Source organism: Heterodontus francisci, chromosome 19 (genome assembly GCF_036365525.1).
Source record: "Heterodontus francisci isolate sHetFra1 chromosome 19, sHetFra1.hap1, whole genome shotgun sequence".
Lineage (NCBI taxonomy): Eukaryota > Metazoa > Chordata > Chondrichthyes > Heterodontiformes > Heterodontidae > Heterodontus > Heterodontus francisci.
Window position 1 is genome coordinate 57,517,453 of NC_090389.1, and position 14,710 is coordinate 57,532,162.

Sequence of the window (14,710 nt, forward strand, 5' to 3'; positions counted from 1 at the left end):
CACTGGCAAGACCAGCATTTGTTGTCCGTCCCTAATTGCTCTTGCCAACTGAGTTGCTTGCTCGGCCATTTCAGAAGGCAGTTAAGAGTCAACCATATTGCTGTGGGTCTGGAGTCACATGTAGGCCAGACCAGGGAAGGATGGTAGATTTCCTTCCCTTAAGGACATTAGTGAACCAGATGGGTTTTTACAACAATCGATGATGGTTTCATGGCACCATTACTGAGACTAGATTTAAATTCCAGATTTGTATTAAATAACTGAATTTATCAATTGAATTTAAATTCCACCAGCTGCCGTGGTGGGATTTGAACCTGGTGTCCCCAGGGCATTAGCCTGGGTCTCTGGAATCCTAGTTCAGTAACATTACCATTACACCAACGTCTAACTCTAATCAACAATAGATAGTGTAATATTTTCATATCCGATTTAGTCGATACATCAACATGTTATAAATACCATGGTTAATCAATATATTCAATATCCAAGAACTAAGTAACCTGTATTATATGTTTTCCGTTAAGAATTTGAACTGATAGTTCATCACTTTTGCTGCATTTTCATTGAGTCTATTCAAATAGGTTACCAGTTTCTCTACAGAGTCTTTTCTGTTTGTGTTGAATCCTTTTACTGACCAGACGTTATGGTACAAGAATTTGCAATTTAGTATTTTCTTCTTGTAGTTGTCAAGAGTATTGTTTTTTCTGAGTTACTGACTTTTCTGAAGTTTCTGTTGAATTTCATGCATGTGCAAAATAATTATTTAAGGGAAAAATTGTGCTATCTGTAGAAAAAACACACTTTCTGTATATATATAAATCTTGGATTTTGATGGTGAAAGGGTTAAACCTCACCTACAGTAGCAGGATTTCAGCATGTCTGTGCAGCCATCCTTGGCTTTAGTTTTATGGAATGTAGTTTTTTGGGGAGGTGAAAAGAGACTGCAAAGCCTTATGTTAACTCAGCCCTTGAAGAGAATTTAGTAGCCTTCGGCTTCAGAGCGAACGTAGCATTGACAAATGACAGCTTTGTAGTTTTAAGAGCAGATTGAATGTGTTGATTGAGGATAATTTCCTTGGAGAAAAAAAAATGCTAGCCTGACTTGTAACATGAGCTCAAAATTGAAAATTGACTTTCTACCAAGGGTCCAAAGTGGCCTTGAAGATAATATTTATTGATCTAGCATTTCCTTAATGGTAAATAATTTTCCACCCCTGTCTCTGATTAGAAGTGTATGACTAAATTGGCCCTTTAAAAAAAAATGTGATGTATCTTTATGTTTATCCTGTATGATTCTGCAGGTGTCAGTAGTCCTCTGCTACCTTACCCGTGTCCATTCTTCATGTTAACATCAGCAAGCTATACAATCATGGAGGCATTTATGCATGCCTAGCTCTGTCTATATGTTTACACTTCCAACAGCATTTACTGAATAACAATCAGGAGTGGGATTCCATGATGTAATTTTCTTGACCATATCTCAGGAACACCCCACTGTTGCTCTGGTTGACTCAACTAGTAATGTGGTCCAATCCTGCAACATTCCTGATCTGTTCCAGTAGAGCACCATTTAGTGGATTCAGCCATCGAGCCATCAAAGACACTACATGTATGACTTTTTAATCTACTGCTCCCATCAACCAAAAGTTTTGTTTGCTTCCATGCAGCCACCTTTCACAAAGAGGAAAGGGTCTGAATAATGGATTTCTACACATTATTGCACCCTGTAATCAAATGACTAGTGATTCATTTTTAGTGAACAGAACATCGCTCCCAAAAAAGCCAAAATATTCTACTGTTGTAAAGTGGGGTAGTTGATGGTCAGGAAGAGGAGTGACTTCATAAATCCCAGATAACGGATGCAAATTCCTCAGTTGGACTATCACCATTCTTAATTGTCATCCACTGGAAAGAGATGTCCTTCCACAAGGCAGGATTGGTTCTTATGTTTTTTCCTTTCTATGTCAGGGATTTGAGTGCTGCATCTCCCGGCAATGGCCTGAGTGAGAGGTGTTAAAACTGTCCCAGAGAACTTTATGTTGATGTTTCAGCTGAAGAGGAAACTGGATCTCTGTACCTCTGATATGTGATAGGAAAATTGCTGTATCTTATACTACAATAATTATCCAGTTAATTAAATAATTGCAAGTAAAATGTATACTTATTGTGATTTTCCAGAACAACAGACCCAATGGCAATAAAACATTAGAATGATTATCAGCTTGTCAGGTGTAAAAGAAAATACTATTCAATCAGAAAGTGGAGGCAGGGAAAGGTGTGTTTAATCTCGTAATTTAATTAGTTGCTTTGAATTTATCTTCATAATTCAAATTACAACAGGCCTAATTAAGATAATAGCATGTACAATAACATAAATATCTCAGAAATGGACAGCTGAAACAATGCTCAATTTTGAGCCTATTTGTGCCTTTCCTTTTATGGAGTTAAACTTATTTCAAACTAAATTGTATGTATCTAGCTGCATGTTGTACTTTGTCAGTTCTGGTTCTCCTGTCCATTGCAGTTTCATCCAGTATGTGATAACCAGAGAGAACCCAGAGTTTTCTTTTAGACATTTAATATATTCCTTTATGTACAAAAGGTTTGTTAATGCCTAAACATGGCCCACAAATTGAGCTTGACTTCTTTGTTTTTCATTGCGGTTTACCAGAGAATGGACAGAATACAGTGCACCCCATATACCAAAGTCCAAAATGTGTACTGGAGTACTTATTTAGAATATGTTGTGCCTTTCAGAACATACCTGGTAGAATTGAGCAGAACCACTGCATACAGTTGGCAAACTCTTCAATACGTTTGAGTTCCAATTATGTTGGATGCTGCTCTGTAGGCCAAGCACAAATGACTGTATCAGTGCTTCCTTCTTGCAATATCTAAGGATTGCAATGAAGAATTTTTCACCTTGGGATGAAAGGATGTAGATGGGGGAAAAAAGTATGCAACCGAACTATAAGATGAAATTAAACTAAAGGCTACAACAAAGGGAGAGTCAGCTGCATGGACATCCTGCAACACAAGAGTGCCAGGAAGCAGACTTGCAAGCCTCACTTCATTTAAGAACTGGCAGTCTTGGCTCAAAAGACTTCAGAGGTCTGAAGGCTTCTTCAGCTGAAAAGATGGTCATGTAAACATGCTTGGTCAAATGATGGTTTTTTAATCCACCGACTGGAAAACTGAGTATTAAGCTGGTGGAGACGAACCACTCGAACCTTGCAAGCTTCAAACTCTGTCTGCTGACCGTGAGCAGCGAGGCATTTTCCCTGCTGCAGACTGTAGTGTTTAATTAATCTGTTTGATTGTGTTAGTCTGTTCGCTGATTGATGCTCACTGTGCTTAATGAGTTAAGCCTGATGGGGGAGCTACTGAGGGTAGAGAACTTTCCGGAAAGAACAGAGACCCTTTGAACAAAAATCAGCCGCATTGCTGTGACCCGGAAAACCACTGAATCAGTGTCCACATCTTCAAACTGGAAGCCTCAGGACACCAAAGGAAAGTCGTGCAACCACCGATATCAGCCTGAAGCCAGCTGAGTCACCAACCTCCACAGACTGTATACTTATTTTATTTCTCTGGACTGTAATTCAACCAATCTATCCTTCCTCACTCTGTAATCTATTTGTATGTGTGTGTGTGAAAGTTGGAGCATGTTTTATTATTTGATTGGTTTAAGTACAATAAAGTTAACCTCTTTGTTAAACCCGAGAAAACCTGTCTGGCTTTTTTTTTAGAATCATGGCACGTAAATAAGTAAACACTGACTGAGCTGGCAAGTATCTCCACTTAAAAAAGAAATAAACCTGTTGTGGTAAAATATGGAGAGGGATAAGAGGGGAGCCCTTCAACCTCTCCTCACTTGATCGTAACAAGATTAAAAGTTATTACAGGTTCTGACGAAAGGTCATTGACCTGTAATGTTAACTCTGATTCTCTCTCCACAGATGCTGCCAGACCTGCTGAGAATTTCCAGCATTTTCTGTTTTATTTCAGTTTTCTAGCATTGGTAATATTTTGCTTTTGTAATAAGTGTAGACTTTACCATCTCATTATATCTCTGAGAAAAATGCCAAAGCTTTAGAGAAATCATTTTTGAAGTCTAGCCACTGTTATACAGGTAATTATGTTACAGCAGGATCACTCAAACAGTAGTGAGATAATGAGCCGTTAGTGCTTGTTTTGGTGGTGTTGATTGAAGCATGATTTGTTGGCATGACAATTCCTTGCTATTATTTAAATAATGCCCACAGGATCTTTCTATCAGGCAGCCAGAGCCACGGTTTAACATTACATCTTGCAAAACAGTACTCCTTCAGTACTGCACTTAAAGATGAGCTTAGATTATGTGTTGAAACCCTGGAATGGGATTTCAACCCACAACCTTCTGAATCAGAGGTAAGAGCTTACAGTACAATTCAGGTGGTGCCATTCAATCACAAGAGCCTGTTTGCTGTTTGTCATCTAATGCAGTTTGAAAAAATCCTCAATGGAAATGGAATAAAACACCTCACAAATGTTTATGTACTCTAAGAATAGAACAATTTATAGCATTTCCAGCATAAAACCTTTTTTGGGGGTAGGTTATGTTGATCATTTGGTCAAGCATCACTTTCATGGTTTTGTAAATAAACCCTCTTGATTTGTTTTTTTAGCTTGTAATGCAATCCACTGTATATGTTATCAATTGCATCAGTGTAGTTATGATATATATTTTGTTCACACTAAATAGGATATATAGTATCTTACACATATACCATTTTCCCCTGAATTTTACTATTCAGCAATAATTTAGAAGTGTATGTTCAACAACTGTGTGAAGGACAGTTCTGGGGGAACTATTAGAGTTTTGAATTGGTTACACCTGAGTCATAGAGTCGTACAGCATAGAAAGAGGCCGTTCGGCCCACCGCGTCCATGCCGACCATAATGCCTATCTATACTAATCCCACCTGCCTGCATTAATTCCATATCCCTCTATGCCTTGCTCATTCAAGTACCTGTCCAGATGCCTCTTAAATGTTGCTACTGTTCCTGCCTCCACCACCGCCTCTGGCAGCTCATTCCAGATACCCACTATTCTTTGTGTGAAAAATTTACTCCTTTGATCCCCTTTAAACCTCCTCCCTCTCACCTTAAATCTATGCCCTCTAGTTTTAGTCACCCCTACCATGGGAAACAGACTCTGGCTATCTACCCTATCTATGCCTCTCATAATTTTATATACCTCTAACATGTCCCCTCTCAGCCTCCTTCGCTCCAGGGAAAACAGACCCAGCCTATCCAATCTCTCTTTATAACTCAAGCCCTCCAAACCAGGCAACATCCTTGTGAATCTTTTCTGTACCCTCTCTAGCTTAATCACATCTTTCCTGAATATTGGATGTAAATTGGGTGCAATTGATGAAAAAGTTGGCAGAGATCCATAATGCCAAATTTCTGTCCATTTATAGCATCCAATTAATTTTCAGGCTGTACCAGACATATGCCCTTCATTGCAGTTCAATAGATTAAAATTGAGCTCTGATACTGTCATTTAGAAGTCCACAACTTCCCTTTGTTTACACTGATATAGCGCTCAATTGTGTACCAGCCAATAAAAATAATTATTCTGGGCTACTAAAGTGTGTTCTATGAAAGTACATTCAAAGCGCCCTACAATAAGAATTATAGACCATTTTGAGGCTCTTTCTGAGCTGCCACCTTGCTTTTTTTCTGTTTCTTTCTACTTAGTTGGTCAGGAGGCTTTGTGCCAAATATTCTGACCCTACCTTTTTTCTCATTTCCACAGTGCTGGGATAATGGGTTTCCCACTGTGAAATCCCCTTTATTCATTTCCACTACCCAGCCTGTTTGCTTTTGTAGGCTCAGTTTCTGCTCCACTGATGAAACTTTGCAATCACTGTTGGCTCAAGCTATATAGATGAATGGTAAGTAAATGGAGTTGTTTCCTTTCAGCTGTAAATTTATTTAATGGCAGAACAGACTCGGGGAACTGAATGGTCTACTTCTGTTCCTCTGACTCCTGCTGGCACCCATCCTGCTATGGTTGTTGGTCCCTTCTTTCTGAAAAGATTTCTGCCCTGCCACTACCTGCTCGCATCCCATGACCACTGACATTACTTTGCTGTGTCCTGCCTTCAGAACCCCTCCATCAATCTTGGCCACGCTGATTCACATGCTCATACTGCTGCTTCCGATTTTGTATGCTTCTTGCCTCTATACAGCTGTTACTTGGACCTGATCCCTTGACTTTAAGTTTTACCCTTGGATTTACATTTTATTTTCCCTGGCTCCACGATCTTCATGGCTCCTGGTCTTGAAAGTTCACTCCTATTGCTTCACATTCTGCTGAAGTGAACTCTTAGCAACTGAGGCCATCAAACCGCTTCAGTGAATTCCAGGATCAACTTTACTGACTCTTCTCCTCCTTGACTCCCTCAGTCCACTGGCCAACTTCCACAAATGCCTCAGCTATTATTCTCCTACCAACAGTTTCTAGATCTAACCTCTCTCCACTAATGATTCTGGTCATCAATCGGTGGCTACAAGTTGATCTTCTCCTGTCTGTAGTTGAGCTTCATTCCCCTGACCTTCATTCAATTTTTGGACTGTTTCATATTGTCTTTTCCCTATCCTCTGTTTACAGCTGCCACATATCTAATCTCTGTCATGCCTGGGCAAGCCAAATTTCCATTATATTCATTTGTTTGCACATTTTGGCTGTCAATCAAACACAAAATAAGCAGAAATAATATTACACTTCCTACAAACCTATTTTAGGTTGTTGTACTAAACCCGTTATTTTGGTTGTTCTTAATAATGAGAAAAGTTCAGTTTCATCATAAAATACAAATTGAAGTACTAAAGCTTTTCTAAATGTAAAACATTCCAATAAAGTGCAAATCTCCTGTGTATACTGTACATATAAATTAATTTTGATCTTTCAGTGTGTGCATTTGTAGTATCTTAGTTATTGTACTGCTATTCAGATGGGACACTCATCTAAAGAAGGCAGTTTTTAAAATTTTATTCCACCCTGCAGTCATTCCCCTGCTGCAAAAAAAATACCGTTGCTCATGTAGGCTGGTGACCTGGACGTTGGGTATTAGCTCTTCTGTGGTGACAGGCACTTGAGAAGGTGGTTAAGGTGCCTAAAGTAACCTCCTTGTTTGTTCTATTTCTCTTTCCTTTGCTCATTGACTTTCCTAATGACATGGTCAAGATTAGGAAGCTGATGTAATTCATGCTGCAGTGCATTGGTTTATCCTTGTGCTCTTTCATTGTACCTCCTGTCTAGGATTATGTAGATAAGATTAAAATTGCATAATGTTACGGTCCATGACACTGCAGAGAATTAAGAATATTTACTTTTCTCATGAATCCAAGCTTTATGCTACAATCATTGTGCAGTACTCTGACTCCGTGCGCATTCTGGTTAATGTTTAAAGTTCATTCTGCAGACAGCTTTTTTGATAAATAATGCTGTCCAGAACTCTGATACCCGGTAACAAACGGCAAGCCATTCTGAAATAAAATGGAAGAGATACACCATGTTGAAGTTGCATTTTTGTTTCCTTGCCATTAAAAACAATGTACACATCACTTGAATATTCAGCATGATCTGGTTAATATTTCCTTTTTTGGTAACAATCTTTCCTCAATAACTGCAAACAAAATGTGTGACGATGGAAGATCGCAATTAATTTTTATTCAAGATCCAGAAGTTAACCTAATAGTGGAATGCAGGGATTTTGCTGATTTCTTAGCTATGCTTGAGAACCAAAAATCATTTATTAGTTGACCAGATTTAGAATAATATATAGATAGAGAAGAAGCAATGGGCTGTAAGACAATTCAGATCATATGAGTGAAGTAGAAAAATCTGAATCTCAGTATTACACTTCGATATATTTTTTAAGATACTCGCTGTGAAATTCTCTACTGTTGTGCACAAGGCAAGGCATATGAAGTGAGGTTTAAGAAATATGCTGTCATGCAAAAGGTTTTACAATTGATAGATTGGCTTGAAGAATAACCATATGATGTGTTGGGGACTGTTTTTCAATAATAGATAATAGTAGTTGCTGGCTCCTAAAACCAATGCGCGATTGATCTTAGTATAAGTGCCAGGAACTGCTCACCAGTGAATTTGGATGCTGACTTCGTCAAATTTTGTAGGTGTGGGAATGGCAGGGTAGGTGGGGGAGTAGCATGGTGGGGAGAGGTCTGCTGATTAAAATGATGACATCTGGCCCCCGCCCTACTAGGGGACCATTTCAAGTGCTCAGCTGCCAGAGAGGCAGAAAGTTGTGGCCGAACGTATCATGGGGTGAGGTGAGAGTCGGGGTCCATTGTCCCTACAAACCTTGCAAAACATTTACCCTCTTTAAAGAAGCAGAAAAATACAAGCAACATTTTCACAATCTTTAGGGGTCCAAGCTTGTAACTACAGATGGGCTCCATTCTGCCAATCACAGGCCACTATGCCTGCTATTCTTGTCCCCAACCTACCAGGACATTGAAAGGCTGAAGATAATGGAGCTGCTGGTCTGAGAGTCCTTCCCAGCTACACTCCCCTTAACCAGGCCATGCAGAACCTATTGGGAAAGTAGGATCTGGCCAAATTTGCATTCTCACCAGTTTCATGGCAGCAGTGCATTGGAAGGGTTGCAGTTTTTTGCCCCCTCCTCCCCCCCCCCCCCCCCCCCACCCCCCAGCTTTACAGGTAACCTTAGAGTTTTTGCCACTCTATTAAGCTACAGAACAATATGAGAAAAAACTTATGCCCAATCCATGTTTTGGAATTTTTTCCCACCTATTCTGCCTAAAAGTTTGCAGGAACAGCATCGCAATTGAGCTGATGCAAATTCACAATATCTCTATTGCAATCCTAGATAATTCAGGCTAGATTGAGGTTTGAAACTGGGACTAATGTCATCTGGACAACTCATTGAAGTGGAGTAAATTGTGTTATAAAATTGGCCTTAGGTAGCTGTCTATTTACAAGTGTTAGTTTTGTCTTTGTGTTTTAAGAATATTTACAGTAATCAGGAGAACCAAGTGTTTTGTGAGGATGCAGGAAGATCTTTTATGGTGGATTGGCCAGGATGCTTTTGCTTTGGGGGTGTTGACTGCGATCCCAGGCTGCAGTTTGGGGTTAATGTGGGGGGGGAATGGAGATGCAGGTCAGGGGGAAGCTGTGATTGCAGGCTGCAGATCGGGAGGGATGGGGGCATTGGTGATTGTGGCAGGGGCTAAAGGGAGGCTGAAGGCTTCTTTGAAGGCTGTGGGGATCACTCCTGGTCTTCCTTGCCAACAAGGAGCACTATAAAAAGCATTTAACTTCTGGAGCTGGCAGCTCTTGTTTCTATTTCACTGCTGGGTTTCTTGAACCTTGGGAAACCTATGCAGCAGAGTTAAATTTAAATTAAGGTTCCAATTGCACTGAGGCTGATTTAAATATGTTATTGAAGTATCTTGCCTCCAATCCTGAACACTTGCACGCCTCACTACTTGCCACTGAAAAAATGTCAGCAGGCTCTTATGCGCAGGTTGGACTCACCTATCACATATCTTGGAGTTTAACCAACCTGCCTGCTGCCCGTCATGGTGGGTTGGGGGTTGCTACTCTCAAAACACAAGAGTTTAACTTTTTGGGAGAGAGCCCTAATAGTAACCATGTGAAAAGGACGAAAAAATGTTAAAAACTTAAATTGTACAGTAATTTTCCTCAAATTCAGAGTTAAGTTGCTTATTTTCAGGCACTGTCTCAAAAGTATGAGTCACATTGTGTTTTAATATAAGTAAGTGGGTGCTGTTACCTGCGTGGTAGAATTTTGCATTTCTGTTGCTAGAATTGATACATGTGCTACTCAGAAGCAATTTGAATCCAGCACTCTGGAATGTCGGCTCAAGATAAATTCTTGGTACTTTTGTAAAGTTTAAGTATATAAAGGTGAGGGGAAATCATTTTTTGTAACTTGAAACTTTTCCTATATAATGCAGATTTTAGAGCAGAGGAATCTTGGCCAATTGATTATTCTGATGACCAAATTCCCACTTGCCATGCACTGCTCACTACAACAAATCAAAGCTAGCTCTGTGATATGGGTGGCAGTGCGTTCTGATATGGAAATCATGGACGGACACTTGAAAATGCTTCTCGAGAGGCATTAATTTGTAGAACGTATATGTTGAGATGTCAGTTGCTGTGTTGGATTCCTAAAGGAAGTATCAAAATGTTATAGCAAGGATTGGAGTAAAGAATATTTTTGATGTCTTGTACTGAAATATTATATGAATTGTTTTGGTGGCCCACATAAGTTCAACAGATTTCTCTTCTGCCATGCTGTCCCTGCAGTCAGTGGGAGATCTGAGTTGCCCCCGTTCATAGAAATGATTAGTATTGCTTCTTGATCATCTGTTAGTCGTTTTTCTTCAATTCCTTCCCCCGCCACCCCCCCCACCACCCCCCCCCCCCGCCCCCCCAATACCCTTACAGTCCTTGAGCAGCAATGTTGAAACATTGTGAAGTAAACAAACTGTTGATTCTAACTTAGTGATGGTTGGGACTGTAAACTATTTGTAGAATTATCAGACAATTTTCTAGTTAGACTATTTTAACAACTCATAGAATCATCGAAATGTACAGCATGGGAGGAGGCCATTCAGCCAATCATGTCTGCACCAGCTGACCAGTAGCTACCTAACCTAATCTCACTTTCCAGCTCTTGGTCCATAGCTTTGTAGGTTATGGCACTTGACATGCATATCCAGGTACTTTTTAAATGTTATGAGGGTTTCCACCTTTATCACCCTTTCAGGCAGTGAGTTCCAGATCCCCACCACCCTCTGGGTGGAAAAATTTCCCCTCAAATCCCTTCTAAATCTCCTACCTCTTACTCTAAATCTAAGCCCCCTGGCTATGGACCCTTCAACCAAGGGAAATAGGGCTTCCCTATTCCCTCTGTCTGGACCCCTCATAATTTTATATACTTCAATTAGGTCTCCCCTCAACCTCCTCTGTTCCAAAGAAAACAACCCTAGCCTATGCAATCTGTCCTCATAACTAAAATTCTCCAATCCAAGCAACATCCTCATAATCTTCTCTATACTCTCTCTGGTGCAGTCACATCTTTGCTATAGTGGGGTGCCCAGAACTGCACACAGCTGTGGCCTAACCGTGTTTTATACAGTTCCAGCATAACCTCCCTGTTGTATTCTAGCTAATTAACCTCAGCTAATAAAGGCAAGTATCCCTGCTTAACCACCATAGCTATCTGTCAAGCCACTTTCAGGGATCTGTGAACATGCAATGTTCCTTTCCTCTGTTCCTCTATGCTTCTCAGTATTCTCCATTTCTTGTGTATGCCTTTGCCTAGTTAGCCTTCCCCAAATGCATTGCTTCACATTTCTCTGGATTAAATTCCATTTGCCACTGTTCCACTCACCTGTTTAGTCCGTTGATATCTTCCTGCAATCTACAGCTTTCTTCTTTATCAACCACGCAGCCAATTCTTAACCATAGCCCCAACATTCAAGTCCAAATCATTGATAAATACCACAAAAGGCAAGAGACTTAGTACTGAGCCCTGCAGAACCCCACTGAAAACAGCCTTCCAGTCATGAAAACACCCACTGACTATTACCCTTTGCTTCCTGCCTCTCTGCCAATTTTGGATTCAACTTGCCATTTTTCCTTTGATCCCATGGGCTGACAATGCTGTCATGTAGGACCTTGTAAAAAGCATTGTTAAAACTCCTATAGGCTACATCAAATGCACTACCCTCATCGACACTCCATGTTACCTCCTCAAAAACTTTAATCATGTTAGTCAGACATGATTGAACAAACCTATGCTGACTGTCTTTCTAAATGAAGATTTATCCTGTCCCTCAGAATTTCTTTCCAATAATTTCCGCACCACCGAGGTTAGGCTGACTGGTCAGTAATTACTTGGTCTATTCCTTCCTTTATTTTTAAAAATTGGTACAACGTTAGCTGTCCTCCAGTCCTCTGGCACCACACCTGTAAGCAGAGAGGATTGGAAAATGTTGGTCAGAGCCTCCGCTATTGCTTCTCTTGCTTCCTTTAATAGCATAGGATACATTTAGTCTGGGCTTGGGGCTTTATCCATTTTCAAAGTTGTTAAACCCCTCGATCCTTCCTCTCTTGCTATGTTAATTTCATCTAATATTTCATACTCCTTCTCCCTGATTGCAATGTCTGTATCATCCCTCTCTTTTGTGACAACAGAGTCAAAGTATTCATTAAAAACCAAACTAACGTCCTCCCCCTCCGCACACGGGTTACCCTTATGGTCCTAATAAGCCCTAATCTTTCTTTAGTTGTCCTATTGCTCTTTTTGTATTTATAAAAAACTTTGGATTTTCCTTGATTTTATTTACCACTTCCTCTTTAATTTCAACAAATGAAGAAGCAGGAAAGACTAGAAGTGATTCAGGTACAAAATGCTCCATTATCTGCAGGATATTTTTGCAAAGCAATTGAAGAATGTGCCTTCTAGCTCAGCGTTTCTGAAAGTGGGGTCTGTAGAGACTTTCCAGGGGATCTGCAAAGTATTTGAGCAGTACTGGGAATGAGCGGCTGTCGGAGGCATGCTTGGTGCAAACTGGAAGGCTGCAATGGAGTGAAGCTCCCATGTGCAATGCAGAGTGGACTGGTGGTCTCACCTTGGAGGGGAGCGTGCATGGAGAAGTGCTGAGAGCAGCAGGAAGATTGGCAAGTAGACCCATGGTTATCAAGGCTGTTGATGGGCACCAGATGAGTTCAGCCTTGTTCAAGAGAGGAGAATTTTTTTTTAAATATCCAAATATTACCCAGTACTGCATACTACTTAAACTCAAGAAATAGGAGAAGATGTAGACCATCTGGCCCATTGAGCCTGCTCCACCATTCAGTACCGTCTTGGTTGATCTTGGGCTTCAATTCCACTTTCCTGCCCACTCCCCATATCCCTTGATTCCGTGAGAGACCAAAAATCTATCTATCCCAGCCTTAAATGTATTCAATGATGGAGCATCCACAACCCTCTGGGTTAGAGAATTCCAAAGATTCACAACCTTTTGAGTGTAGTAATTTCTCCTCATCTCAGTCCTGAAATGATTGGCCCTTGATCCTGAGACTGTTCCCCCGTGGTCTAAATTCCTTGACCATTGGAAACAGTCTCTCAGCTTCTACCCTATCAAGCCCTTTCAGAATCTTGTATGTCTCAATTAGATCGCCTCTCATTCTTCTAAACTCCAGAGAATATTGGCCCAGTTTACTCAGCCTCTCATCATAGGCCAACCCTCTCATCCCAGGGACCAATTTAGTAAATGTACGCTGCACTGCCTCCGGTGCAAGTATATCCTTTCTTAAATGTGGAGACCAAAACTGCACACAGTATTCCAGGTGCGGTCTCACCAAAGCCCTGTACAATTATAGTATAACTTCTTTATTCCTGTACTCCAATCCCCTTGCGATCAAGGCCAAGATGCCATTTGCCTTCCTAACAGCCTGTTGTACCTGCATGTCAACTTTGTGCGTTCCTTGTACAAGTACCCCCAAGTCTCTCTGAACATCAACACTTACCAATTTCACACCTTTTAAAAAAAATATTCTGCTTTTCTATTTTTATGACCAAAGTGAACAACTTCACACTTCCCTACATTATACTCCATTTGCCATCTTGTTGCCCACTCATTTAACCTGTCTATATCTCTTTGCAGCCTCTCTACATCCTCCCTGAAGCTTACCTTTCCACCGAGCTTTGTATCATCAGCAAACTTAGATACGCTACTCTCTGTCTCTTCATCCAAGTCATTAATATAGAGTGTAAATAGCTGAGGCCCCAGCACTGATCCTTGTGGCACTCCACTATTCACTGCCAGCCAACTTGAAAATGCCCCATTTATGCCCACTGTCTGCTTCCTGTCTATTAACCAATCCTCTATCCATGCTAATATATTACCCCAAACACCATGAGTCCTTATCTTGCCTATTAATCTTTTATGTGGCACCTTATCGAATGCCTTTTGGAAATCGAGTTATACTAGATCTACTGGTTCCCCTTTATCTACCCTACTAGTTACATCCTCAAAAAACTTTATAACAAATTTGTCAAGCAGGATCTCCCTTTAACAAAACCATGTTGACTTGTTCAAATCATACTATGCTTTTCCAAGTGCAATGTTAAGACTTCTTTAATAATTTTGGGCGGCGCAGTGGTTAGCACTGCAGCCTCACAGCTCCAGTGACCCGGGTTCAATTCTGGGTACTGCCTGTGTGGAGTTTGCAAGTTCTCCCTGTGTCTGCGTGGGTTTTCTCTGGGTGCTCCGGTTTCCTCCCACAAGCCAAAAGACTTGCAGGTTGGTAGGTAAATTGGCCATTATAAATTGTCACTAGTATAGGTAGGTGGTAGGGAAATATAGGGACAGGTGGGGATGTGGTAGGAATATGGGATTAGTGTGGGATTAGTATAAATGGGTGGTTGATGGTCGGCACAGACTCGGTGGGCCGAAGGGCCTGTTTCAGTGCTGTATCTCTAAACTAAACTAAACTAAACTAATAGTTTCCAGCATCTTTCCAACAACTGATGTTAGGCTAGCTGGCCTGTAGTTCCCTGTTTTCTCTCTACCTCCTTTCTTGAAAAGTGGTGTAACATTTAGACACCAAAGGACATCAAAATCCAAG

General features: G+C 40.7%; 1 protein-coding gene across 5 annotated transcripts in view; it reads left to right on the plus strand.

Annotated features, from left to right (window-relative positions):
- Window positions 1-14,710, plus strand: part of LOC137380089 (ERC protein 2) — a 966,513-nt gene that overhangs the window by 521,416 nt on the left and 430,387 nt on the right. The gene's annotated exons all lie outside the window — the stretch shown is intronic.